At 47.3% G+C, this 26,659-nt stretch overlaps 1 protein-coding gene across 2 annotated transcripts in view; it reads right to left on the bottom strand.

Moving 5' to 3' along the window:
- The window catches only part of LOC115328225 (galactosylceramide sulfotransferase), a 94,933-nt gene that overhangs the window by 25,764 nt on the left and 42,510 nt on the right, over positions 1–26,659 (bottom strand). The window contains exon 1 of one of the 2 annotated variants that reach the window (XM_042286645.1): positions 11,291–11,821. The exons of the other annotated variant lie outside the window; for it this stretch is intronic. The gene's annotated coding sequence lies outside the window, so the exon portion shown is untranslated. Of the gene's footprint in view, positions 1–11,290; positions 11,822–26,659 lie in introns of those variants that run through there. 2 annotated transcript variants of the gene reach the window in all.

Raw genomic sequence — 26,659 nt, 5'->3', positions numbered from 1 at the left:
GAAAGCACGCGGAACTGTGTCGACGTTTTCGACGTTATGGAAACTGCAGGAACTGCGTCCAAGACAGGCAGGCTTTGCTGCCGGCTGCCTGGGTGCCTTCCCCCCTGAGTTCGGTTCTGTTTTCCGATGCCGAGTGCAACCGGCGTTCAACGTGGTTCTGTATTTGTGCGTGTCAGCAACATAGCTGCAACATCGTGATGACAGTGTTGGGTTGTGAACAGAAGACTGGAATTATCGCCGATGTGACCATGTGTTCGTGTATCAGTGGTGTAACAAGAAGATGAGATCGTAAACTGTTGGGCATTGATGCCGCTGGTCGGGTTGTGATCGGAGGGGGCGGGGTGTCGCAGGTTGACATTCCGCTTTACATTAAAATTTTAATACCACTTGAGGGATTACGTGCAATCGATCAACGTGCGGATAGTCATGTTGGAACGCTGGTCTGAACAGTAGAAGCTCTTATCGTACAGTGGCTATTGTGACTGTCGGAATTGTCTCGTCCCCGACAGCGATTGCGCTCAGGGGCAAGGACTGAACAGTACGAAATCGTGACGTAAAGTGCGTATATTTACAGTATGGAATTTCGGCATTAAAAACAATAGTAGGTAAAATCGAAAAAAAGCTACCCTTTATTTTGCTCTTAATTATACTACGGTTGCTGGAGAAACTGCCCTCCGTGGCGCGCTGGGATGAGCGCTAGAAGTTTTCGGGCTCGCCACGGCGTAGTTCCGTACACTTAACACCTGCCGCAAGTCGCGGCTTTGACTGCATTCAAGTTGATCGAAAAGCAATTTCTCAGTCCGTAAAGCATCACTTCCAGCTGACTGAATATCCGCTCTTCAGAAATTATTTCAAACGGCAATTGCAGCTTCGCGCGAACAGCACAAATAGAAAAACAAATAGAAATACAAGCTACGACTTGCCGTGTGGGGAAACAAACTCGTGGCTTCGAACAGCATTGGAGCGGCTTGATTTATTGGCTTTCAAATAATTATGGCATGATTGAGCGTTTACTTTTTAATAAGAGATTCAACCCCTTAGCCATTCAAAATACTCTCAGAGGTATGACATTGCAGGGAAAAAATCAGAATGCTGGGAATATTTTTTATTGCTTAGGGAGTCACCGAAAAGTTCCGCACGTTCAAAACGACCAGTATAAAAGACGGAAACGCAGAGCACGGGTGTAGTGTTCGGGTTAGTGTGGTGTTCCGTTGTATTGATATTTGTGTGTGCAGTGCATGTGCTTAATGTATGTTCACCTGATGCTTGTAATAAGTGTATGGGTGTCGTGTGTATAGTAGGTGATCCTCAAGCACAGTAGTGGCCTGAGAGAAGAAAATTATTTTTTGTGGAACATGAATTGGGCGGTACCTAGCGCCACCTAGCCTAGCTACTTGCAATTACTCTGCTTGACCCCGCCATCTGGTGGCTAGCGATTTAACCTTCTATCACGCTACGCTATAAACAGCGGCTTCGAGTTCGTTCTTTCGAGAGCGGCTTTTGGTTTCGCGGAGTGAGTTTGCCCTTCCCCGTGATGTGCGGTTGACAAAGGAATTGTGACTCGGGGAACACCAAAGGTAAGACGCAAAGTGCGCGAAGTAACTAGGTATCGGTTGTCTCCGTTTAACATCGCAGTGCTGTCGACGAGAAGACTGAGTAACTGCTTTCGAAACGCAGGTTTCTGTACCTGTGGGGGGAGTCTGGCTTCGGAAATAAACACAGTTTGCGGAAAGCTCGTGTTACGCTTTCATTTGCTGCTGCTCTCGTCTCGTACAAGAGACGTAGCGTCCTCGTTAAGCCTTATTGGGCTCGATTTGCTCGATTCGGGGCCGCCATATTGAGATGCAAGCGACGGTGGAACTTTGCTCCCCTGCTTCAGGGACGAAGGTTTCTCCCTTTCTAAAGGAACATAGGTTACAAGACCGTTCCTCCCGTAAGGGAGGACTATCCGTACCCTTTTTTCTAAGAGTGTAGAGGCCGACTTTACGAAAATACGATAGAGCGGCGCGTGCCGCTCAATCGTATCTTTATGGCCATATACTTCTCTTTTTCGCTCAATGGTACAAGTAAGGCTTTCGCACTAATAATGCAAGATAAAAATTTAATGGGTACTACTTTAAAGTCATCGACACCACAGGCTGTATTATTTTTAGAGAGACTATAACCATTATTATTTCCTGTTCAGTTCCAAGACACAGAACAACCGAACTTGAAAGGGTATTTATTTTTATATTTTCCATGATCACCAGGTTGACTTGAAGACGGGAATTCATCAGCCGCAAGAAAATATGAATTAAATATTGTCGTTAGTTGAGGACCTGATGAAGTTTCACCATCCATGGGAGGTTGTTATGCCAAAGTACACAGCAGATAATCAGGGAGGTTGTTATGCCGAGGCTTAACTGTAGTAATTCCGTTAACCAACTAACATATCATTTTTGGGTGATTCTGTACGTCTGTAAACTTCCGCTGAAGAAACCTCTCTTAATTTTCGATAATATGAGCTCACGCAATTTCTATATTTTATAAGTTCCAATAAAATTGTGGTGTCTCAATTTCAAACAAATCGAGAATAATAATTTTTTTTAGCTTTCCTATGGAAAATTTTTTGCGTGATCCACGGCTTTGTAATTTTTTTGTTTACTCTCTTCAATCGCAGGGAAATGAAGCCTCACAATAGATTTTAGGGTTTCGTAAAATACGTTATGCGTATTTTACGAAACCCTAAATACGTTTCTTTTTCCGTTTTGTGTTGTTGCGTGATAATAAACCGTTCTGGTAACCCAGATTTGCGCAGATGTATATCTGTCGCTGTCACTGACGTCGATACAAACTACGAAATGCGGAAGTATCTTCAAAAGTAATTGAATTATATTTCTATGTGTTTGTACCCTACTCAAGATACTTTGCAGTGAAAGTGACTTGAGTATTTTAAATACTTTATGAAGCAGGTATTTAGTAATTTAACTTAAAAAACTTTTATCGAGTATTTTGTCCAACACTGCACCAGATACAGTATAACGTCCAACTGTTTGTTACGCATGTATTTAATAAAGTGGATGAAGTGGATGTTACACAAGTGGGAGTATGAACTCTATTGTAGCATATAAAAAAACTGGATAAGAGTTAGAAACTCTATCTTTTGTGTATTTTCTACGAGTAGGTTAGTGTATGTCCACAAGAAAGATAATGTTTAGTTTAAGGGTGTTGCATATTATAAAATAGAGCCAACTAATTTTAAAAATGTGCATCTAATTCCATACCAGAAAGGCGACATGAAGCAACAACAAGAATTTCTGAAGAGTTTTATAGTGATGCATTCATAATCAGGAATTGATACAGATAACTTTGTGATCAAATAAAAATCAATATCTTGTATTATAATGTAACACCATCACCAGTTTTCTCAGTTCGATTAACGCATTCACAGCGACACCCATCCAAATAAACATCGCTGTTACGAAACCAAGTTACGGTAAATGCTAAACCATAAAATTTCATTTCTAAGGTATTAACAAAACACTCAACTTCATTAGCCATCTGTTGCGCAAACTTCTAGCATTCAAATGGAGAATGGTAAATTCGTTAGTCATTTTGCGACTAAACGTATTAAACACTGCTACATCGAATAACTGGGACACATCAGCCATCCCTCCCCCTCCTGCACCATCATCACCTATTACAGCTTGGCTTATCTTTGAGATATCTTGTTTGCAGGAAATAAACGAAACCTCCGATTCATCCGTCTGCCTTGCGAATACCTCGTCAATCTTTGTCAAAGCGTGCTTCGAGCTTTTTTTTTTTTTTCGCGATAACTGCGTTCAGCAGTTGTTTTTCCGCTTGCGATAAGCACTCCTTTACGTAGATCGGCCTGATTTCAGGGTTTGATAGCCTAATCGTACTGGTAGTTGACTTTGTCTTGCGGGAAGCCGCATGACAAGGCGTAATAATGGCAAGCGCCTCCTGCGCCATTAATATGCAAACTGCTGTACATGGCTTGAGTTGCACCCTCTCTTAAATCTAGGCTCTCAACGTCGGACATATGGTTTTGCGCGCCTCCAGATGACCCGCGTCGGAAACTGCTGTGGTCCCGTATTTCTGTCGTCTGGCTGAGGTGTTTATGGTAGCCGTTCTTGCTTGGCGAAATTTCTTTGAGGTGCTAGTGTGAGCTCCCAACTGTTCACGAAGTCCATAAGTTCGGGGGAGGGCTGTCCGCGGTTCCAGAGAAGTTATGACCAGCATGTTCGCGTCCGCGAAATCTGCAAGTGTTTGCAACGCGCACCTGCATCGGACGGTCGAAATGCGTTACGGGCAGCGTACTTACCGGTTCTGAATCTGCTTTTATCCGCCTTCGTGGAACAGACGTTCCTATCAATCTTTGCTGCTGTTTGGGGAACACACACTCAATGACCGCAATACCTTTCCGTATGGAAAGCCCGCACACACATCACTTGAGCACGTGTTAAGGCCTGACCACACTGGCGTGGGCTGCGGTGCCGCCCGGCGTCCAAACTTGTGATGCAAAACTATCGATAAATTGACTATCGATAGTGTCTCAGAACTATCGATAGTCGACTATCGATAGTCGACTATCGATAGTTTTTTTTATATCCGACTACATATATCGATAGTACTATCGATAGTTTTTCGATAGTTTTTTTATAGTCGACTATAGATAGTACTATCAATAGTTTTTCGATAGTTAACTATTGATAGTTTTTTTTTATAGTTTTCCGATAGTCGACTATCGACAGTTTTTTTACTATCGATAGTCAGATTTCTGGCGACTATGGATACTGTCAATAGTGTTATCGATATAAAGAAGGTAGGGCGAGGGTAAGACGGGCCGGGGAGGAGGAAGCAGACGGAACGCTAAAGAGAGAAGGAGGTTTCCCCATCTCTTCTCCAGCATTCCGTCTGCCTCCACCTCCCCTGCCCGTCTTAAGGCCGGTTCAGACACTTGCGTTTGAGTGCGTTTGACTGCGTTGCGTCGAGTGCGGAAAGCTAGGCACCGGCACATCTGTGCTTCGTATGAAGCGTGGAATCCAATCCAAGGAATCATCTTGGCACGTGATATAAGCAGCAGGGATGTCCTGGTTTCTCGCTGCCGCAACGCAGTCAAACGCAGTCAAACGCAACTGTCTGAACCAGGCTTTACCCTTGCCCTATACATTCTTGAGTTGCAACGGACTATAGACCTTTTCTGCTTACTATACTTCGTTTCACCTTATGTTGTACCGCAGCGAAGGCTAGAAGCGCGAGCTCATAGAGTTGGCAGCTGCCCTTGGTGCACGAGAGCTTGCGCCGCCGAGATCTGCCCTAGAGCAAGGAGCTCGCGCTTGTAGCCTTTCCTGCGGTACAACACAAGGTGAAACAGAGTATAGCTCTCGTTCCCAGCCACCTGGTAAGCATATCCGGTATGGGCGACGAAAAAATAATAAAACCTTTCATTCTGCAAATAGTAAAAAAATAGAGGGAAGACAAAATGAGAATGAGTGATGGTTACGCTCGTATCCTAAATGCCTTCTGTTGGCGTGGCGACGGAAAAGCAACGTTTTCGCCCATACTGGAGTGATGCTATTTCAAGATGGCGGCGCCCTTGTGAAGAAGGTCTATAGCGAACACAGTTGCCGCACCGCCGCTCGCCTACCCTCTCTTCTCTTTTCGCCCAAACTCCCGTCTTCGTCATTACTGAAAGTTGAACCAAAATTGGGATGGTAAGTGCCTGCGCTAGTTGGTGTCCCATTTGAAAAAATAAAGCAAGAAAAGAAGAGGGAGCGACGCAAACTACTAGTCTCGAAAAACTGTCGATAGGAAATCGTCGACAGTACCATCGATATGTGTACAATAGTCGACTATCGATAGTTTTTCGATAGTCGATTAACGATAGTTTTTCGATAGTCGACTGTCGATAGTACTATCCATAGCTTTTCGACAGTCGACGATCGATAGTACTACTGATAGTTTTTGATAGTCGACTATTGATAGTACTATCGAAAGTTTTTCGATAGTCGACTATCGATAGTACTATCGGTAGTTTTTCGATAGTCGACGCGTTACTTTTTCGCCAGAACTGGAGATTGATAACGAAAGCACGCTGAGATTTCATTTCCCATGTATTTTGTCAATAAAGACAACGTGGGCGTTATTTTGTTTACATGCCACTACTACAAGCTCGTTACATGGCACGTAAGCATCGTCTCGGTAAGGATCATGGCCTGGGCCCGGGAAGGCTCTGCCCCCTCCCCCCCCCCCCCTCCCCTCCCCCCCCCCCTCCCCTCCCCTCCCCTCCCCCTCCCCCCCCCCCCCCCCCAAAAGTCTACGCCTCTGATCTGAAAAGAAGGAGGCGCAGGTTTCGGGTCCGGCCGATTGGTTCTACCGAAACACCAAAGGACAGGTCAGCGCTTTGCTGCCCCGGCGGCGCGCCAGAGATGAAGGCGACTTTCGAAAGTGCCACCAAGTCAACACGACATCCGTCACAACACAGACGACATGTAACAAGTGCCACGGAGAAAGTCACTTGTAATTCCGAATTCCTCTCCTATAATTTCCCAGCGGTTGTTCTTAGCGTCATTATCTATGTAGTCTGGCTGGGTCTTGTTATATAAAAAGGGAAACAGTCGCACAGTTTCAAGAAACCGCTCCGTTGCGGAAGGTATCGGGGGGGAAATAGGGATAGCAGACGACACGAAGCACATCCTTCGGAACTTGAAAGACGCGCGGAGGACCGGTTTTAACGTTGCCATGGCATCGCGACGTCACTGTCTACGCCACCTCCCATTGGGCGCGTTCAGTAGCGCGTCCCTTGCCTCCGAACGGAGTGACTCGAGTCAGAGCTCTTTGGATTTTTTCGCCGGAAATCGTCACCATTCAGGAAATGACGTCATCTTTATTTCCTTTGACTCTACGTGCACCGCCTCCGGACTCGGTGCTTCGAAACTTGACTCCGAAAGGCTTAGCTCCTATGTAAAACGCAGCGGAGCCACCTTCAAACCATAGCGCACTCAGGTTTGAAGACCGGTTGCTGCGCTGCGTTCTCCATAGAAGCTAAGCCTTTTTCTTTTTTAGAGCGCAGCTCTTAGGGGCCCGTTCCCGGCATGAGCGGCGTCGCCGTCGGCGTAACCAAGGTCATCCCAAGGTCACGTGACCCCCAAGGTCACGTGACCCCTCCAGGTCACGTGACCCCTCCCAAGGTCATCTCAGGGTCACGTGACCCCACGTCTCCCAAGGTCACGTGACCCCTCGAGGTCACGTGACCCCTCCCAAGGTCATCTCAAGGTCACGTGACCCCAAGACCCCACGTGACCCTTTGAAGGTCACGTGACCCCCAAGTCACGTGACCCCTCTGAGGTCACGTGACCCCCGAGGTCACGTGGTCTCCTCCCCAAGGTCACGTGACCCCTCCCAAGGTCATCTCAAGGTCACGTGACCCCAAGGTGACCCCCACGTGACCCCCAGGTCACGTGACCCCTCTGAGGTCACGTGACCCCCCGAGGTCACGTGACCCCCCCTCCCCGAAGTCACGTGACACCCCCCCCCCCCCCCGAGGTCACGTGACCGCCCCCCCGGAGCATATTAAAGAATGAGGGGAGGAGGAGGGGTCTACCCTCCCCTCAGTACCCTTCACTCCTCCTCCTCAAGAGCTGCGCTCCAATTCGGCGTTACAGGGATTTGTAAACGGCTTTCACTTTTTTACTTTTTCCTCAGGTAAACTCGCTCTTTGCGAATTTAATAAAAAAAAATGCACCACCTGTGGCCAACGCTGTACAAAATCTGAACGCGGCAGGTTAAGAAACCGAATTTAGCAGTCGATTTAAAGAGCCTGGCCGCTCCTTGATACACCCAGTAGGACAACGTAAGGAGGTAACTGAATTCACCTTCAGCGTTTCTTTTGTATGCAAACTTTTACCATAATGCCCAGCTTTCTCTGGCGAGAATTATCGTGCTGTATGTAAGTCCAAACCGCAGAAAACTTGATAGTTAACCTTAACCACTTCGGGAAGTTTTCTTTCCAACATCATACACAGACGCGTGCTATAAAATCAACATGAAGGAGTTCGTGGTGGTGGCTGTCGTCAGGTCATTCACTGGCTGTTGAGCTATCAGCGACTTTCGGGAATGGTTATCGAACGATTTATTTTCTAATTTTCCTCATCCTATCTGTAGAACACAAACAGATCACTGCTTATAAGCCTCATTGAGGAGTAGCCTGGACAGAAACGGCACACATAATTAGAGGGGTGTAAATGACCATCATAAAAGAACAGTGGTGTTAAACAAGCAGACGAAAACCCAGACTCTTATGCAAACGACGACTAGACGATAAAACACAAAAAGGAGATGTATTGTGTGAAGTGAAACCTAAGACGCTGATACGACTCTTTGCATGTAGGTGGTCTTTTAGGAAGAGGTAATGCAACAGTTACATTGATCAACCAACTTATTCGGAACACGGGAACGGCGTCTTATCCCATGGGAGCGCTATCCTGGTCGCAGCCGAAGAACTGCTTCATGGCGTAGCGCTCAATAAAATAGTCCAAGGAGGGGAGGGCCGCTCACTCAAGGCAGTAATCGCTGCTGGACCAGAGAAAATACACACGCTGCAATTTTGCTTGCGGGGCCGATCTACGCATTTTACCTTATTTAGTAGAAACATCAAATGCTTACTGATTGGGGCATCCAATCACTGACCGTTGCAACAGACACCTACCCACCTTCGTGCAAAAAGACGGCGATGAGTATAGATCGGCCGACCGGTGTAAAATTGCTGAGAAGTCCACGGTCCAGTGAGCGGCCTCCCCTCATGGTTCAGCTCAGCTCTTCGGCTGTCAACAGGGTAGGGCTCCCATGAGACCTGACACCGTTCACGTGTTCTGGGTAAGTTTGGTGACCGCTCTACTCGTAAAGTCCTTCGCTCTGTCGAAAGGATGCGTGTCACTGGCCCGTTACGTCGATGAAGGGTTTAAACACCCATGGACAGACATCACATGGTCGTTATACAGCCTTCGATCTGCAAGCCAAAACTAACATTATATAGACCGTCCAAAAACCCCTCAAGCAAAATTTGCGGTCGCCATGTTTCGGGCATCGCTTGCAATGCAAAGCGAGTGGTTGGACCCCAGTCCACGCGCAACACTGTCGCTGCCGCCCTTGTGTCCAAAAACATCGTTCAGTGTGCACGCACCAAAATGTGGCGATCTCGGATAACTGGCGCAGCGGTTATTGGATGGCGCGTGCTGTCGACTCGGAATGAAGCGCCAATGCCAGAAGGCGTCGCCCTCGATACATAATGCGCTACCTGGACGCTTGGTGACAAAGTCGGCGAGGAATTATGCGGCCGTGATTGGCCGGCGCCAAGCTCAATCGCGCGGCGCCGGCCAATCACGTAAGCCGAATTTCCCGCCGATGTTTTCACAAAGTGTTCGGATTAAAGCCCCCGAGGGCTGATGGAGAGGAGAGAGAGAGGAACTGAGACGGTGTGCACATCGGAGTGTGCCAATAAGAATGCACAATCTTGCAGCGCCCGCTCCACTTCGCAGTTTTATGAGCCTCCAGGGAGCGCAGCAGGTATCGAAGGCCACGGGTTCCGGCGCACCCGTTTCCTTCCATGCCGATAGTACACGTTTTGTAAAGGGTCTATTGTTCCGCCGTAGTGGGAAGCACACGTCAACGATTGAACTCATGTTTGACAAGTGTTCTATTGGGACACGTCATGCGGAAGATGTGACCATGGTCAAATGCAACGAAGCGTGTTACCGCGAGCGACATTCGCGCAGACAGCGCCGAGATGTTTCGGTGACGCCCTCTTTCGGTTTTCGTTCGTGACGTCACGACCCGAATTTGCCTCGCCTTGACGTCATGAGTTGTATAATCTTCAACACGTTTCGTCACTTGCAAACTGCAAGTTCGACGGTGTGTGCAAAAATAACAATGAAAGTTTGAAGGAATCGCATTCTTAAACCAACATCGGCACGGTTGGCACCCTGACATTGCGCTTATTTCCATCGATGAAAGAAAAAAAAAGTAACACAAACATCTCACAGTGAGCGTTTGGCCTATCGCAAGTTTCGACCACAGCGACGCTTTTGGTCGCGCACTTTGTTGAAAGGATTAAAACGGCAAGAAGGCAGTCGTTCTCATTCTGTGTGTGACTATGGCGGCCATCACAATACGGTTGCTTGACCTTCGCAATCTGCCAAGGATAGGGCGTCTTTCTGGATATTATCCGAGGGCGGATGCGCGATGACAGTTTTACCAGCTAAGCTTTCATCATGTTTCTCCGTTTAAACGATGTTTAGTTTTGCCATAGCTATTCCGCAGGTTTATGCACAAGGTGATACGCAATTTAAATGTGTCATTTCTATCAAGGACGAGTAGGTCAAGCAATAGGACGTCCGAGACCGGAAAGACCACCGCTGTGAGCCTGTGATGTAGAAGTCAAATGATTGTTGCGAAACATTCTTCCGACACCATGGATGGATGGATGGATGAATGAATACGGCTGAGCCCTTTGGATCGGGCGGTAGCTTACGCCACCTAGCCATTTTGTTTTACCATTTAAGAGCGTACGAATCTGCCTTCTGGAACATACAGCCGGGAATCTCGTTCCAAAATCTACATTATCGTGCCTTTGCGTTTGTTAGAGTTGCGTCGAAAATGTCTGCTTACTTTGCCTTCACAGTTAAAAATCTTGTCTTGAGGTAGTTTTTATTAGCTAAAATTTTTAAGTCGGATCGCCATTGGTACACTATGGTCATACACTTCTTTGATCTATTTAATCAATTTTGACATTACGATGCCCTTTTGACCACGAAATCCTGTCAGCGCGACTCTGGAAACGTACAGTTTGCGAAGTTTTATTGTTTTCTAAATGAGAACTGATAAATCAGTCTTTTAGGTTCGTCAGAAAAGAAAAAAAAAAAAAAAACAATGAGTGTGATTCAGTTAGCCATCAGGTCTGCAACTAATGAAACAGAGGACAACATAACAAATTAAATTAGAGACCAAATTTTAGTGGCATAAGAATGGGTCAACGTGTTCACTCACTTGCAATTAAATTCACGCTGTTTACTTCGGCACGAAGAAAACCACGTGGAAAAAGCACATATGTGCCGGCGTACCGATCGCTACAACGCCGATCTACTGAAGCATGCTCTTCAACCTTAGCCAAGTCACCCGAGTGACCCGTATAACGTTGGTTTAGGGTGCCCTGTAGTTTTGCCAAACTAACCACCCAACGGAAGAGCCAAAAGAAAAGACCAAACCCAGGAAACTTCGTAAGAAACCATACCGGTTATCTGTCGCACCAAGTCGAAGACCCTCTCGGCGGCTTGTAATCCAAGGGAAGTCGCGGAAATATCCGGTGAGTGGGCCAAACCGCGACACATCCGCAGCTTGCTCGGGGGACTCGAAATCCGACTCTACTTAGCTCAACAAAGGAGCAGTGGTCGAAGCACAAACGAAGTAACGAACGAAACAGAGCGACACCAAAAATCAAAAACTTAAGACTGGGAAACACTGCACAGCTCGTATAGGAGACAGACACACGGTTGTGGGACTCTAAAATTAGAGCCGAGTCCCCAGGGCGGCCGGGGCTCGGGCTGAGAAGGGGTTGGGTTTGTCTGACGCGGCTATCGTGGCCGCGGCAGCTTCCGGCGAAGCGCCGAAAAGCAGAAATTGAAGCGTGACGGCGCAAGCACCAGGCCCCGTCAAAACGCCCGCCGCCGGTTGTCTCTCGCCAAGGCGCCTTATCTCGTCAGTCAAGGTGATTACAGGCAGGCGCCTTCGTCGGCGCACTTCCTTTTCGCAGAGAGATTACAACGCGTTTTTCGGTCGCGGTTGTCGTAAAGACAGATTTGGGCTGTAAAAATAAAACAAAAGAAAGGTAGCAAAAACTATAATAAAAGGCCGCAAAAAAAAAAAAAAGTCTCTTATCTCTCCACATGCGAACATCTGTCGAGCGGTTTGGATTGTGCTTGTTGTAAATTATAGAATGAGGACGATTCGTCACATGCGCACTCGTCACAGGACGATTCGTCACATAGGAACATTCGTCACAGATGACTCGTCATGCGGGCAACTGGTCACATCAATCGGTCTGGACCGATAGTAAATTGTAAATTTCAACTGCCCACATTCCCCGATGAGGAGTTTGTATTGTAAGATTAGTTTTTCTAACCATTGGTTTATGTCACAGTGGGAAGTCGTGAAGACTTCCCACTGTGACATAAACCAATGGTTAGAAAAACTAATCTTACAATACTCATCCGCTTTTCCTCTTATCATATTACGACTCTTCAGCAGGTTGATCTAAGTTGCTGGCTTGAACAAGCAATAATCCGACTGGCAGCCAAATCAGTTTTTACTTTGCCTTGCATACACCTCTTCGAGAAAACCCATAAGTTTCGGAATTCTTTCTGCTGCATGTGTACGAGTACCCCTCGTGCAGCTGCATGGCTACACCTCTCTCTGTTGCGATCACCTCCATCCTTTTGAATGTAGTCCGAGTTCAAAATTAGTCGCTTTTATATGGCCGCCGCATTCACCGTTCGGGACGGACCCAGAAGCTAAAACGTCTGTTACAAATTATTCTACCTTGACAAGCGAAAGATATGCTAAGATAAGAGGTGACCCACTTTGTCAGGCCGAACCCACATTCAATGTTCGGGACCGAACCAGAAGCTAAAACGTTTGTTACAAATTCTTCGCCTTTCAGAAGCCAAAGACATGCTAAGATATGAGGTGAGCCACTTTGTCCGGCCGAACCACATTGAACAATATATTTTTGGAGGGACGAACTATTATAGGACCGGTTGGCCGCGTGACGAGTCATCCTATGACGAATGTTCATGTGTGACGAAACGCCCTGTGATTAATCGTCCTGGGACGAGTGCGCATGTGACGAATGGCCCTTATCCCGTAAATTATTACGGCCCGTCATGAAATCGCCTGGTCGTGCAGGTTTCGTTATAACATAGCGACCTCTACACTCATAAAGCCTGACAGTTCGACGACGGAGCAGTAGAGTGCCCGGTCGCAGGTTTGGAGCGCGAGGATCTGGTAGCACAGAGCATCAAAGAGCCATTTCTCGGGGAGCCTGGACGTCAGCGCACAGTTTTTGCAGCGGCGAAGACCCGAAACACACTTGTTCGCTCGGGAGAAGTGTGTTTCGGCGTCTCGCCGCAGCGGGGCGCCAGTCACGTGGCTGTCTTTTAAAGGCTGGTACAGACATGTACAACGAGCGCGATGTGTCTGTTGCTACCAGAGCGACCGGAACGACCGCTCTGCGCCGTGCGTGCACACACCTGCAACCGCTGCAACAAGCGCAGCGGGTCGGCAGCACGGCGACCGCTTCTACGCCGCCGTCAACTGTTTCAGCGGTCCGCCTAAAAAGGGGGCGCACTGCCACTCAATACCGTAACAGAATATAGATAGACAGATTTCTATAGCCTAAAGCTTTATTAATATTTTTTTTTTCGTAATAGACTTGCAGGGTACGGTGGATAAAAAAAAAGAAAAAGATGCAGTACGCCGTCTTAGACGATCACGACTCTAATACACGGCTTCGCCAATAGACAAATCTCGCCGCACGCCTTTTCTACGATTATAAAAGACGATGTAACCTTATGAGCGATATAGCAAGGTAGAAATATGATTTCGTGATCAGATAGACATTGCGAGCGTTCAGGATAGCTAACACTAATCACCTTTCTCCGGTGATGAAAACGCGTAAAAAGTCGCATCCTTTATACGTTACGCGCCAGTAATACCTTGAACGTGAGCACACGCATGAAATGCGCCAAATAAGAAATTCGGGCGATGTTCGAAGACACAAATGCTTAGAAAGCACTACTGTAGTCGAAGTAAACATACACGACGGCACGGGCGTTTCTGCTGTCTTGAGAGTGCCGCCACGACATCGCCGCACGAGTAGGTGGATCTTCCCTTCTAGTACGTGCTGGATTATCATAGCGACACAAGACGAAAATTCACAGTCAAGGATAGCGCCATTACGCGGAACGATGAGCTTTCACTACGCCGTCCACGTCGACGATCACCACCGACGCCATGTTCGCAGACAGAAGGAGCCGGCCCGCGACCGGCATGCAACGCGCGCGACCCATTCTCCTCGACATGATTGTTCTGTCGTTGCGGTTGTTTCGGTTGTTTCGAACGCAGCGGGGGAAAGTTGGGCTCGCTCCAACTGTTTGCGTCGGGAACGACACGCGCGTGCGTCCCTCCGTCGCTATGGCAACTGACGGTTGCAGACCCTTGCAACGGTCGTTTCGGTTGTTTCGGTTGTTCCGGTCGTTCCGGTCGTTACGGACGCATGTGTGTGAACGGGCCTTAATTCGTTTGTCTGCCGCTCTATTTTTTCAATTCGGCGGTTGCTTCTCGTGGCGATCGGCCAGGCTTTTCAGTATATAGGAGACCATGATTATAGTACACCGTAACTTCTAAAAAAAAAAAAAGAAAAAGATTGCAACATAGAATGAAGGAGAGAAAGTTGGGCTTATTGTATGTGTTCAACAGACGCTTTGATTCGATAGAGCCAATCAAAAAGTGTCGAAAATGAACTGTCACGGCGCCCATTGTTTTTGTCCGTTTTCTATCATATCAGCTAAACCAAGCACGCACAGACAAAAAAAAAACGCGCAGGATCACGGAGCATTTCTTGAGCGTGATTTGTTTTAGCCAGGGATAGTAAGCATACGAGGACGACGCAGGCACCGTAAAAAGGCTAAACTTTTTTTCTCTTTTTTTTACGTTTAAGGTTTGTTGACACACTTGCGTTCAGACCGATCGCTACGGCTAACTAGAAACGAACGCAACCGGTTTGGAACGAAGCGTGGCCGTGGCAACGAAGCGCCAAACGGCCTAATCGTTTCCAACGCGGACCACTCACAGGTCGAGGAGAGCTCGGCCGCGCGCGTTGCATGCCGGTCGTGGTAAATTAGGAAAATCGGCCCCTAGTTATGAAATATATTCTCTACAGTTGGGGCCCTATAACTCATCAAACATAGAGTTGGGGCTGAAGTTGACGGAGCGCACCAATCAGACAATCACGACGATGACTTCGCGTTTTTGTCGCCGATGTTCAATCGGCGCGCTTCACGAACTTTTGGCTCCAACTTTGTGTTCGACCAGTTTCTGTCCCCTGGACAACGAAACAAGAGTTGTGATTTATTCCGGTTAATACGACAGCATCCTGCATTAACACTTCAGCACACACATCGTGCGCGGCAACAGGTCCGAGTTGGTAGCCATAAAGCTCGCCTGAAAAATGCCCGAAACGGGACAATAAAAAGAAAAAAAAAAGTCGAATACTTAGCTTCTGGATCGAAATTGCGCACAGATTCTTTCAATAAAATTACCGAAAGCTTCGCGGCAAATATTTTTTATAAAGTGTTTGATAATTCTGAAAACCGACCAAATCTGAAATTTAAACGACATCAGACGTTTTATTTGTCGTCATATAGAAGTGTGGAACTAACTGAACGTCACCTAGACAGCACGAGAATAGATATATGAGTTCCGCCTGAAGCCGTATTTACCGTATCGATAAATATGTTTAGGAACAAACATTACCAACCTACAAAGTCAATCTGAATTCATAGCATTTTATTCTTAAAGATTTAGCATTTGTCTGTTTATTTTGTCATTTAGTTAGATCAAAATAACAATTATTAATGAACGCGAGATAAATAATCCCCCGATGGACCGAAATAGAGAGAGAAAGCTAAGCAGTTTAACCATTTTTCCCGAAATGAAACATATATTCCACGTTTGGCTACTTCTGATAGCCAACAATGACCCAACAATCCCTCGTTATGGTATTGGCGCCTCATTATTATATCTTGCAGTGGGCTTGCATACATATGTGTTAGGATATAAACTTTGCCTTCATTGAATGCATGTCGAATTGGTGTTTGGTTTCGTCGAAGTAGGCTCCTATATTGAAATATTATGAACTGTACCGGCGTTTTAAAATAAAAGCCGTAAAACATAAAAGCCGTAAAACATTGCCGTTTTTTTAAGTTCCTTTACATGCGCAGTGACGTAGACAGTGATTACAGAAAATAAAAGCACATTCGAGTCAATGAGGCGTTAACTAGTGTCAGTCGTTCCATAAAACACAGCCAAGCCAAAGCGAAATGAACGAACGCTAAAAAATGGTCAGTAGAAAAAAAAAAAACAAAAAAAAAAACGGTTTCTGCAGTTTATTGTTCCGAGAGCATCTTGGCACGATTGTTTCCTTCATAGTTAGCTGATTCCGCGGAACTGGCATGAACCTCGCCGGACCAGAAAAAAGTGACAGTTGAACGGGTTTAAAATTCCGATAACCGTGGTATGACAGGTTCGCGGACCTCTTTCATGAGGTGTGCTCACGTGATACAGAACATTCCAGATAGAACCCGTTCGGGGACAAGTCCGCGAACACGTTCTTCGCGTTTCTTTGTTTTTTCGCCTGGAACATGGCGGATTTCAAACCGCAGTATATACAGAGTTTTTTTTTTTTTTTTAAGCTTTACAAATTTGTTTTTAAAAGTTCCGTGGAAGTTACACTTATGCGGTTTGTGCAGGTGAGTCGTACGGCCAGGGGTGACGTTATGCGGGTGTAAAATGTTTGCGATAAGTCGGCTAATTAGTTAAAATTCGTTTAATTTTTTTTTCTATCGAATCGAATATTTCTGGCTCTATCGAATCAAATAATTTACAGTAACCTCGTCAACATCTGGGTATAAACAACTTCCTCAATCCTAATCAGCATAAATTCAGAGGTTGGTTCGTCTGCGATACTCAGCTAGCTGAATTTTACCCTGACATAGCGTATTGTTTTGATTAAAAAGAGCAGTTGAACTGTATCTTTTTAGATTCCCAAAAAGCATTCAACATGGTCCCAAATAAGTTATTGCTCCAAAAAGTAAAGTCTCTGAACGTTCCTGATAGTCTTTCTAGCTGGATTACAGACTATTTAAAAGATAGAAAACAGCCAGTTCTGGTCAACGGTAAAACTTCAACTAACGTAGACGTAACGTCGGGTGTCTCCCAGAGGCCTGTGCTGGTGTCTCTTCTGTTCTAAATATTTGTAAATGATATTTCTGTTGGAATTACATCAAGGATTCACCTCTACGCGGATGACTGTGTATTAGGCAATGGTATGAGGACTGAATCGGAGTGCCTGGCTTTGCAAGAGGGCATTGATAGGTTTTCACGGTGGCGCGAAAAGTGGGGAACGAAGCTTAGCATTCATAAATGCTCTCAGGTGACGTTCACTAGAGAAAGCGCCAGCCAGTATCTTTTCCGTACTCGATCAGCGGTGTCAAATTGAAGAAGAAGGAAGTAGTAAAGTATCTAGGTGTTCAATTCGGTCATAATCTGTCATGGAGCGCCCACATTGACTTCATCATGGCCAAAGCCAACCGCATGTTAAACTTTTAAAGCAAAGCTGTTATTTGCTATGGGATCTGAAATGAAATGCGTCCATGAATGTTAACAAAAAAAAAATCCCGTTTAATCGGCGCTCCTTCTTTCCGAATGGTCGTGGCAATTATAAATAAAAAGAGGGGGCAACCCGCGTGAGTCAGCCTTCCTTGGCATTATTAGATTGCGAGGTCCTGTTCCCTTGTTATCATCTACGATAACCGACTTATCTCAGCTAAGAGTGCGCTGTGACGAGGCTGAGAGCAGAACGCGTCGATCTAACCTTCTTCTTTTTTTTTTCGCTTCCGCGATGCTGATAAGGGGTATTCACACGAGGGAGAAATCCCTGGGATTTCTCCCCGGCACGCGCGCATCACGAGATGAAAACGCGAGGCTTCTGCACATCGCAAAGCCTGTCGTTTTCGTCGTGGGATGCGCGTGCCGGGGAGAAATCCCTGGGATTTCTCCCTCGTGTGAATACCCCTTAGGAGTATTCCCACGAGGGAGAAATCCCAGAGATTTCTCCACGGCGCGCGCATCACGAGACGAAAACGCCAGGCTTTTGCACATCGCTGGATGCGCGCGCCGTGCACAAATCCCCGGAATTTCTCCCTCGTGCGAGCTTGGGCTCAATCGGAAAAAAACTCTCCTCGAGATGTGCCCCGAAAAATTGAGTTTAGAACTTCCCATAAGTGACCATAAGTCAATGATCACTTTAGTCACTAAGAAATAAATAAATAAAACTAAACAACGAAGTCGTGTACGTGTCTTCATTGCAATCACATGTAAATCGTATAGATGCCGTATCGTTGCCGTAAAGTTGTCGTAAAGTTGTCGTAAAGTTGTCGTAGAGTTGCTGTAAAGATAACAGCTTCGCTGGCCCGCTTCGCCCACCCACTTCGCAGCTTCGCAGCGTGAAGTGAATAGGCTTTACAATGTTTTAACAAAATTTCAGGGACTGTCCTTATACTGCGAAAGCGACCCTGTTTAAGACTAAAGGCCCGTTCACACTCTTGCGACCTCTTAAATCTTTGTGCCTTCTGTTGGGTAGCAGTGTAAACTTGGCCGGTCCGGCATATTTTCTATTTCTCTCGCGCATTATCCTCTCTTCCTTGGCTCGAAAAATCTTTGTAAAGGTTATAAACGAGCCTTTCTTATATGTATTACGCACATTTGACCACGGAAATCCCGCAAAACCTTCGCTCTTGTAAAATGGAGTTCCAGGGTCACCGCATAAATGGCGCCAGCGTGCCAGCGTGTCGTCTCTCTCGGTCGTACTCGGTTGCAAAAGTGTGAACGGGCCTTAACATTAAGGCCCGTTCACACTCTTGCGACCGACTACGACCGAGAGAGACCAGACCGGTTTTTAAGCCTTTTGCGACTTCTTAGGACCGGATGCGGTGCAGCGGAGCTGGTCCTAAGAGATCGCAAGAGGCTTAAAAACCGGTCTGGTCTCTCTCGGTCGTAGTCGGTCGCAAGAGTGTGAACGGGCCTTTAGGCCGAGACTGGAAGTACGCCGGTGTTTTGTGGGACCCAAAAGAGAGCTATTCGGGGAGAAAAAAAAATAGAGCAAGTACAGAGTAGGGTTGCGAGGTTTGTCAGAAGAAACTACAATTATAGTGAAAGTGCTACCGCTCCTACACTCTCAGAAAAAAAAAAGGTGTAATATTACACCCTTTGTCCCATATAACACACCCCAAAACTTCAGTTGGACGTACAGTGCACTGACGTCGATCTGATGGTACTAACTTTCACGAGAGGCTTGATAGCCGTGTGGTATAACTTATTAAAAGAGCTAATGTACGTTTTACTAACTAAAAAAAATAATAATAATAATAATCGGGGTCTGTTTGGTTCTACTGAAAAACCTCATTGTTTTCTTTCTGTTGTCTTTGATACGTGCTTTAGCTCTTTGATAAGTTGTATCACACCGTTATTGAGCCTCTCGTAAAAATTGGGGCCGTCTGTTCGACTATACAGTGCGCTCCACGTCGAACTGAAATTTCGGGGTGCATTATATAGGACAAAGGCTGTAAGAATACACCATTTTTTTAGAGTGTAAAAAGCAATTAGACCGAGCCACTTTCCCCCAGAAGAAGACATCTTCGCTTGAAGTTTCTATGTGCAATTTGCCATGGGTCAAACCGAGATTAGTAAAGCAAAGTTTATTCAAAAACCCAACTTTGCATCTACGAGATTAGACCACTCAGAAAAAAATTAGTGAATCGAAGCCCCGAACCAACGTTCCAAAATATTATATTTTTACAAACACTATTAAAGAGTAGAATGACCTGCAAAATGACACCGTTTCTGTCTTGTCAAATTCACTTTTCTTTGGGAGACTGTCATGTGACAGCTGGGCAGACTGACATGAATAGGAAAATGTTTTGATCCTTGAGATGAGAATTCGAGTGATTACTGGGCGCGATGCTGCTGTATGTTTAATTGTTCCTACTTTGATTATTTTATTACTCTTTTAACGTTTGTGATAGAACTACATCTGTGTTTTTTCCCTCATGTGTCACGCGGCAAGCGAGAGTAGATTGTTTTTGCGGTTAGCGCATGTTTTGCTTATCTGATGTAATCATCTGGCAGGTACCTGGAGTGCGAGCAAACAATGCAGCTTTTATCATATTCCGGGCTCGCTTTTGTTTATGCGTGTGTTTTCCTGTGTGTTCGCGTTTCCTTGCTTTTTCCGTACATATGCACGAGTATATTTCTACATTCATGACTATGTACCCCTCCCCCCCCCCCCCCCTACACACACACCCTGCAATAATGCCTATGGGCGCTGCGGGCTAACCCGAGATAACCATATATATATATATATATATATATATATACCATTTTCGGGACAACCGGGAAAAATATATGCATTTTTGTCTCGTTATTACGGACAACTCACATTAGGAAGTTTTAGTAGACCGTGTTTCCCCCTCCGCTGACCCTCCGCTACGAAGAAACCGCCACTGCGCCTGCGCGCCGATGGCCTTGGCTGTAGAGTTCCGGGTAGCGGAGGGGCTTAGCGGAGGGGGAATCATGGTCTACTAAAACTTGCTGTTGTGGACGATTTTTTTACGGGAACGGAGGTGTCCATATTAACGAGACATCACAGTATATATATAGCCTCCCAAATGTTACAAGCGTGCGGTTCACGCAACAAGGTAGGGGGGCTTAAAGCGATGAACCGGGGTTCCGTTCCGCACACGGAAGTGACCCCCCCTTCCCCCCCCACGCGCCCCAAGGCCGCTGTCATTGTACGCAAATGTGACTACTTGTTACGTTACTAAACCAAATACGTTACGTCTCAGGGAGCATGGCAGCGCCCGGATAGCGGCTTGCCCAAGCTGGGCCGGAGCATTGGCTGAAGCTTGTCGGACGCGTTGTTCGTTGTTGATCGTCTCGGCGAGTTGATTTCAGACGCGGAAGCCGTCATATGAGGTTGTATGAGGCCGGTCGAAAGCGACTTCAGAGTTCAGCGTGGTATCTCACCTAGGTATAACGCGGAAATATGGAGCAACGGTGGTCATTTGGCTGGCAATCGACGGGGATGTTGCCACGAAAAAGACAATCGGTCCTGCGTTGCTCGGACCTCGGATTGACTCGGATATCGCTAGGATAGATTTAATGCGACGTTTATGTGTTCTCGTTCGCCATCGGAATCTTTGAGGTCTGCAGTGAGGCGTATGCAATACATTTTGATACGCAGATTAGCTGCGGAAATGGCGTGAGTCGTGCTCGGCCATAGGCGATCCTGGTGCCGCTTCGTTGAAATGACCGAAAGCTCACTTTGGTTGCGCGGCGCACCGAAGGGCTGCCTTGAAGCTGGTAGTTCCCGTGTGGTGCTAGACGATGCTGGGCTACTTCCTAAATCGTTCTGGCGTAGACGTGCACCTTCACGGAGCAGGAGTGTGCGGCGCAACGAAGCTGGTATATAGTTCCCGAGCCGTGCCAGATGATGCTCTGCTGCTTCCTAAATTGTTCTGGTGTAGACGTACACTTTCACTGAGCACAGGTGTTGCAGCTGGTTTCAATCCGCTGGTCTGCCGTCCTTTTTATCGACACAGACAGTTCATTAACACTCGGTACGGGAATCGCAAGCTGTATGGCCATTTCACTGAGCCTGTATCACTGGGGTGCGTGTTACCTACCCAGCCCACACGTTCATGCCGCATTGCGGCGACAGTCTGCGGCAGCTTATTACCAGAAAAGTGGTCCCACATCCATTTCAGCTCCGTTCGTCCACGGCAGTCGTCAAAATACCGAAGGAGAGGACTGATTGTGACCGCCACTAAAGCATTTTCTTTACTGGTCAGGATAAACTCTCTTCTGTCAGTTTTATTATATTGTCACGGATGCTTGATCCAGTCCTTTCTTTTATCAATCTTTACTAAACTGGAAAGTTCCAGGCCGTGCTCCGCTGTTATCGTATGTTCTAGTGGAGGTGCTGGGCACTTTACACTTAGCCCTTCACTCTGTGTGCACCCTGGCAGCTCCTCAGCCGAGTTGGCTGACAACGGGACACGGGTGATGGACTGTCCCGCGCCTTACCCCACTGGGCAGCCATGGACCAAGTCCAATCCCGAACACGGCAGGAAAAACCAGAAGACGAGCGAGTTCCACAAAAACGAACCCGGCGGATACACCAATCCAGAACACGGCAAGTCCAATCCCGAACACGGCAGAAAAACCATAAGACGAGCGAGTTCCACAAAAACGAACCCGGCGGATACACCAATCCAGAACACGGCAAGTCCAATCCCGAACACGGGAGAAAAACCAGAAGACGAGCGAGTTCCACAAAAACGAACCCGGCGGATACACCAATCCAGAACACGGCAAGTCCAATCCCGAACACGGCAGAAAAACCAGAAGACGAGCGAGTTCCACAAAAACGAACCCGGCGGATACACCAATCCAGAACACGGCAAGTCCAATCCCGAACACGGCAGAAAAACCAGAAGACGAGCGAGTTCCACAAAAACGAACCCGGCGGATACACCAATCCAGAACACGGCAAGTCCAATCCCGAACACGGCAGAAAAACCAGAAGACGAGCGAGTTCCACAAAAACGAACCCGGCGGATACACCAATCCAGAACACGGCAAGTCCAATCCCGAACACGGCAGAAAAACCAGAAGACGAGCGAGTTCCACAAAAACGAACCCGGCGGATACACCAATCCAGAACACGGCAAGTCCAATCCCGAACACGGCAGAAAAACCAGAAGACGAGCGAGTTCCACAAAAACGAACCCGGCGGATACACCAATCCAGAACACGGCAAGTCCAATCCCGAACACGGCAGAAAAACCAGAAGACGAGCGAGTTCCACAAAAACGAACCCGGCGGATACACCAATCCAGAACACGGCAAGTCCAATCCCGAACACGGCAGAAAAACCAGAAGACGAGCGAGTTCCACAAAAACGAACCCGGCGGATACACCAATCCAGAACACGGCAAGTCCAATCCCGAACACGGCAGAAAAACCAGAAGACGAGCGAGTTCCACAAAAACGAACCCGGCGGATACACCAATCCAGAACACGGCAAGTCCAATCCCGAACACGGCAGAAAAACCAGAAGACGAGCGAGTTCCACAAAAACGAACCCGGCGGATACACCAATCCAGAACACGGCAAGTCCAATCCCGAACACGGCAGAAAAACCAGAAGACGAGCGAGTTCCACAAAAACGAACCCGGCGGATACACCAATCCAGAACACGGCAAGTCCAATCCCGAACACGGCAGAAAAACCAGAAGACGAGCGAGTTCCACAAAAACGAACCCGGCGGATACACCAATCCAGAACACGGCAAGTCCAATCCCGAACACGGCAGAAAAACCAGAAGACGAGCGAGTTCCACAAAAACGAACCCGGCGGATACACCAATCCAGAACACGGCAAGTCCAATCCCGAACACGGCAGAAAAACCAGAAGACGAGCGAGTTCCACAAAAACGAACCCGGCGGATACACCAATCCAGAACACGGCAAGTCCAATCCCGAACACGGCAGAAAAACCAGAAGACGAGCGAGTTCCACAAAAACGAACCCGGCGGATACACCAATCCAGAACACGGCAAGTCCAATCCCGAACACGGCAGAAAAACCAGAAGACGAGCGAGTTCCACAAAAACGAACCCGGCGGATACACCAATCCAGAACACGGCAATTCCAATCCCGAACACGGCAGAAAAACCAGAAGACGAGCGAGTTCCACAAAAACGAACCCGGCGGATACACCAATCCAGAACACGGCAAGTCCAATCCCGAACACGGCAGAAAAACCAGAAGACGAGCGAGTTCCACAAAAACGAACCCGGCGGATACACCAATCCAGAACACGGCAAGTCCAATCCCGAACACGGCAGAAAAACCAGAAGACGAGCGAGTTCCACAAAAACGAACCCGGCGGATACACCAATCCAGAACACGGCAAGTCCAATCCCGAACACGGCAGAAAAACCAGAAGACGAGCGAGTTCCACAAAAACGAACCCGGCGGATACACCAATCCAGAACACGGCAAGTCCAATCCCGAACACGGCAGAAAAACCAGAAGACGAGCGAGTTCCACAAAAACGAACCCGGCGGATACACCAATCCAGAACACGGCAAGTCCAATCCCGAACACGGCAGAAAAACCAGAAGACGAGCGAGTTCCACAAAAACGAACCCGGCGGATACACCAATCCAGAACACGGCAAGTCCAATCCCGAACACGGCAGAAAAACCAGAAGACGAGCGAGTTCCACAAAAACGAACCCGGCGGATACACCAATCCAGAACACGGCAAGTCCAATCCCGAACACGGCAGAAAAACCAGAAGACGAGCGAGTTCCACAAAAACGAACCCGGCGGATACACCAATCCAGAACACGGCAAGTCCAATCCCGAACACGGCAGAAAAACCAGAAGACGAGCGAGTTCCACAAAAACGAACCCGGCGGATACACCAATCCAGAACACGGCAAGTCCAATCCCGAACACGGCAGAAAAACCAGAAGACGAGCGAGTTCCACAAAAACGAACCCGGCGGATACACCAATCCAGAACACGGCAAGTCCAATCCCGAACACGGCAGAAAAACCAGAAGACGAGCGAGTTCCACAAAAACGAACCCGGCGGATACACCAATCCAGAACACGGCAAGTCCAATCCCGAACACGGCAGAAAAACCAGAAGACGAGCGAGTTCCACAAAAACGAACCCGGCGGATACACCAATCCAGAACACGGCAAGTCCAATCCCGAACGCGGCAGAAAAACCAGAAGACGAGCGAGTTCCACAAAAACGAACCCGGCGGATACACCATGAAGAACCTGAAATCCGAGCCAATCGCTACTACCAGGAAGAACCACCGAAATTCGATCTCCTGTCAGAAAATACCGAAGCGGACTAAGCCAGCAATAACAAACCCGTAGCAGCAGACCGCGTCCGCACCCACCGTTGTTTGCATGCTTGTCGCACTTCGCCCTTTGATGCCCTTTCACGGCGAGGTGTATGAAGACGTCGGAGACTAGCTTGACAAACATGACCGTGTCGCCCACCACAACCGGTTGCAGGCGACCAGCACCTCAGGATCCTATACTTGTCGTGGAAGAAACTGCGAGGCACCGGTTTGAGAACCACGAATCTTTCTTGACGTCGTGGAAAGTTTGCATCATCGAGCTGAAGGATAGTGGGTAGACCTCAAGGATGCTTGCCCTTGAGGTTTCCACTAGTCTTCAATCAGAACCAATCAGTGCTCGGCGTTCTGACGTCACCACAACCTCTGCAAGAGAAGCAGACAGTGAAACACGCATAGCGCGTGTTTCACTCAGGTGTGTTTATTCGTGCCTCGATCGGGCCCACTTCCTCGCTCTCTCTCTCTCTCTCTCTCTCTATTTCCGGTAAACCAGGCGAGACGCAGAGAAGAGACTCTCATAGCGAAAACATGCAGCAGGGTTGTAACGCGCATGAAAACTTCTCAACGGTGTATACCCACAAACGTTTTCGAATACGCTGGCCGCCCAAGTCCACAACTGACTCGCTGGCTGGCTCGGCTTAGCCGCGTCAACCGATGGGAAACTGTCAAACAAGCCGACGTTGTAATGATTGTCCCGAATTAGGTGCACACTCTGAAAAAAAGGGGAGCGGTGTTTAGTCCCTCCGGGGACCAAATGCTCTGTCACCAACATTAGTTCCTCGAAGATGAACCCCCAGGACTAATCTCTGCATCCTTGCATTTAGGCTACTAGGACTAAATGCTGAGCCTTTACATTTTGACCCCTGGGACTAAATATTGTGTCCTCCTGGACTAAAAGTTGTATCCCACAGATCGCGCCCCACGGAAGAAATGTGCCTCGCACAGATATACTGGATGTCCAATGTGCTTCAATCTCAAAAACTAGACATTGCAGTTCAAATAAAATGTACACTCTTAAAAAAAATGTTAGCATTATTAACATAGGTAAGGGCTAGTAACCGCTTGTTACGTATGTTACTCGGCTCCTAGTAACCGCAGGTACTAACGGTGCATAACCAACCTAGAATTTTCACTGCCTTTAGATAGGAACTCGCATCAACTCTCACAAGACCCAGGTGGCGCTATAGTCAACGTCAAATTCAAGCTTGGCAAAAAAATATTATCGCTGGGATACACTTTTTTCCGTCGATCAAATACCCATTTTCACATCCCTTATTTCACATTTGCACACGTATTATATATACATTTGACATAGACAAGGAATTAGAACGCAGATGACACACGCACAACAAACACGCGACGACACGCTAATCAAACGCCGCGCCCAAAGGCCTTTTACACTGATCATTTGTGAGAAGTTGTTTGGTCAGTGACCACCTTCGTGAACGATGCTACAAATAAGGTGCTGCTTTCGTATCACTATTGTTGCTGAACATTCCAAGGAATGTTTATCTTACTAAGAAGTAACGGTACACACAGTAATTATTTGTGACAGTCTATAAAAGCAGCGTCCCAATAGGCTCCCAGCTGCCATGCTTTCGGTTTCCCGGATAGATTGCTCCACGTTGTGCATGCGCGTCTCTGTGGCAAAGGCATCGTCTTAGACTGGTGGCAACTGATAAAACCCGTTTGCTCATCTGGCGCCTAACTCCTAGTTAGCTCAGTTGGTAGAGTTGGTTTGAGCGCTCTACTAGAAATAGAGAGGTCCATGGTTCGATACCAGGACCAGGCGGATTTTTTCGGTCGCGCACCAGTCAGCTAGC

This window comes from Ixodes scapularis, unplaced genomic scaffold, assembly GCF_016920785.2.
Source record: "Ixodes scapularis isolate PalLabHiFi unplaced genomic scaffold, ASM1692078v2 PGA_scaffold8__174_contigs__length_109621045, whole genome shotgun sequence".
Lineage (NCBI taxonomy): Eukaryota > Metazoa > Arthropoda > Arachnida > Ixodida > Ixodidae > Ixodes > Ixodes scapularis.
This window is presented reverse-complemented; position numbering and strand designations above follow the sequence as displayed.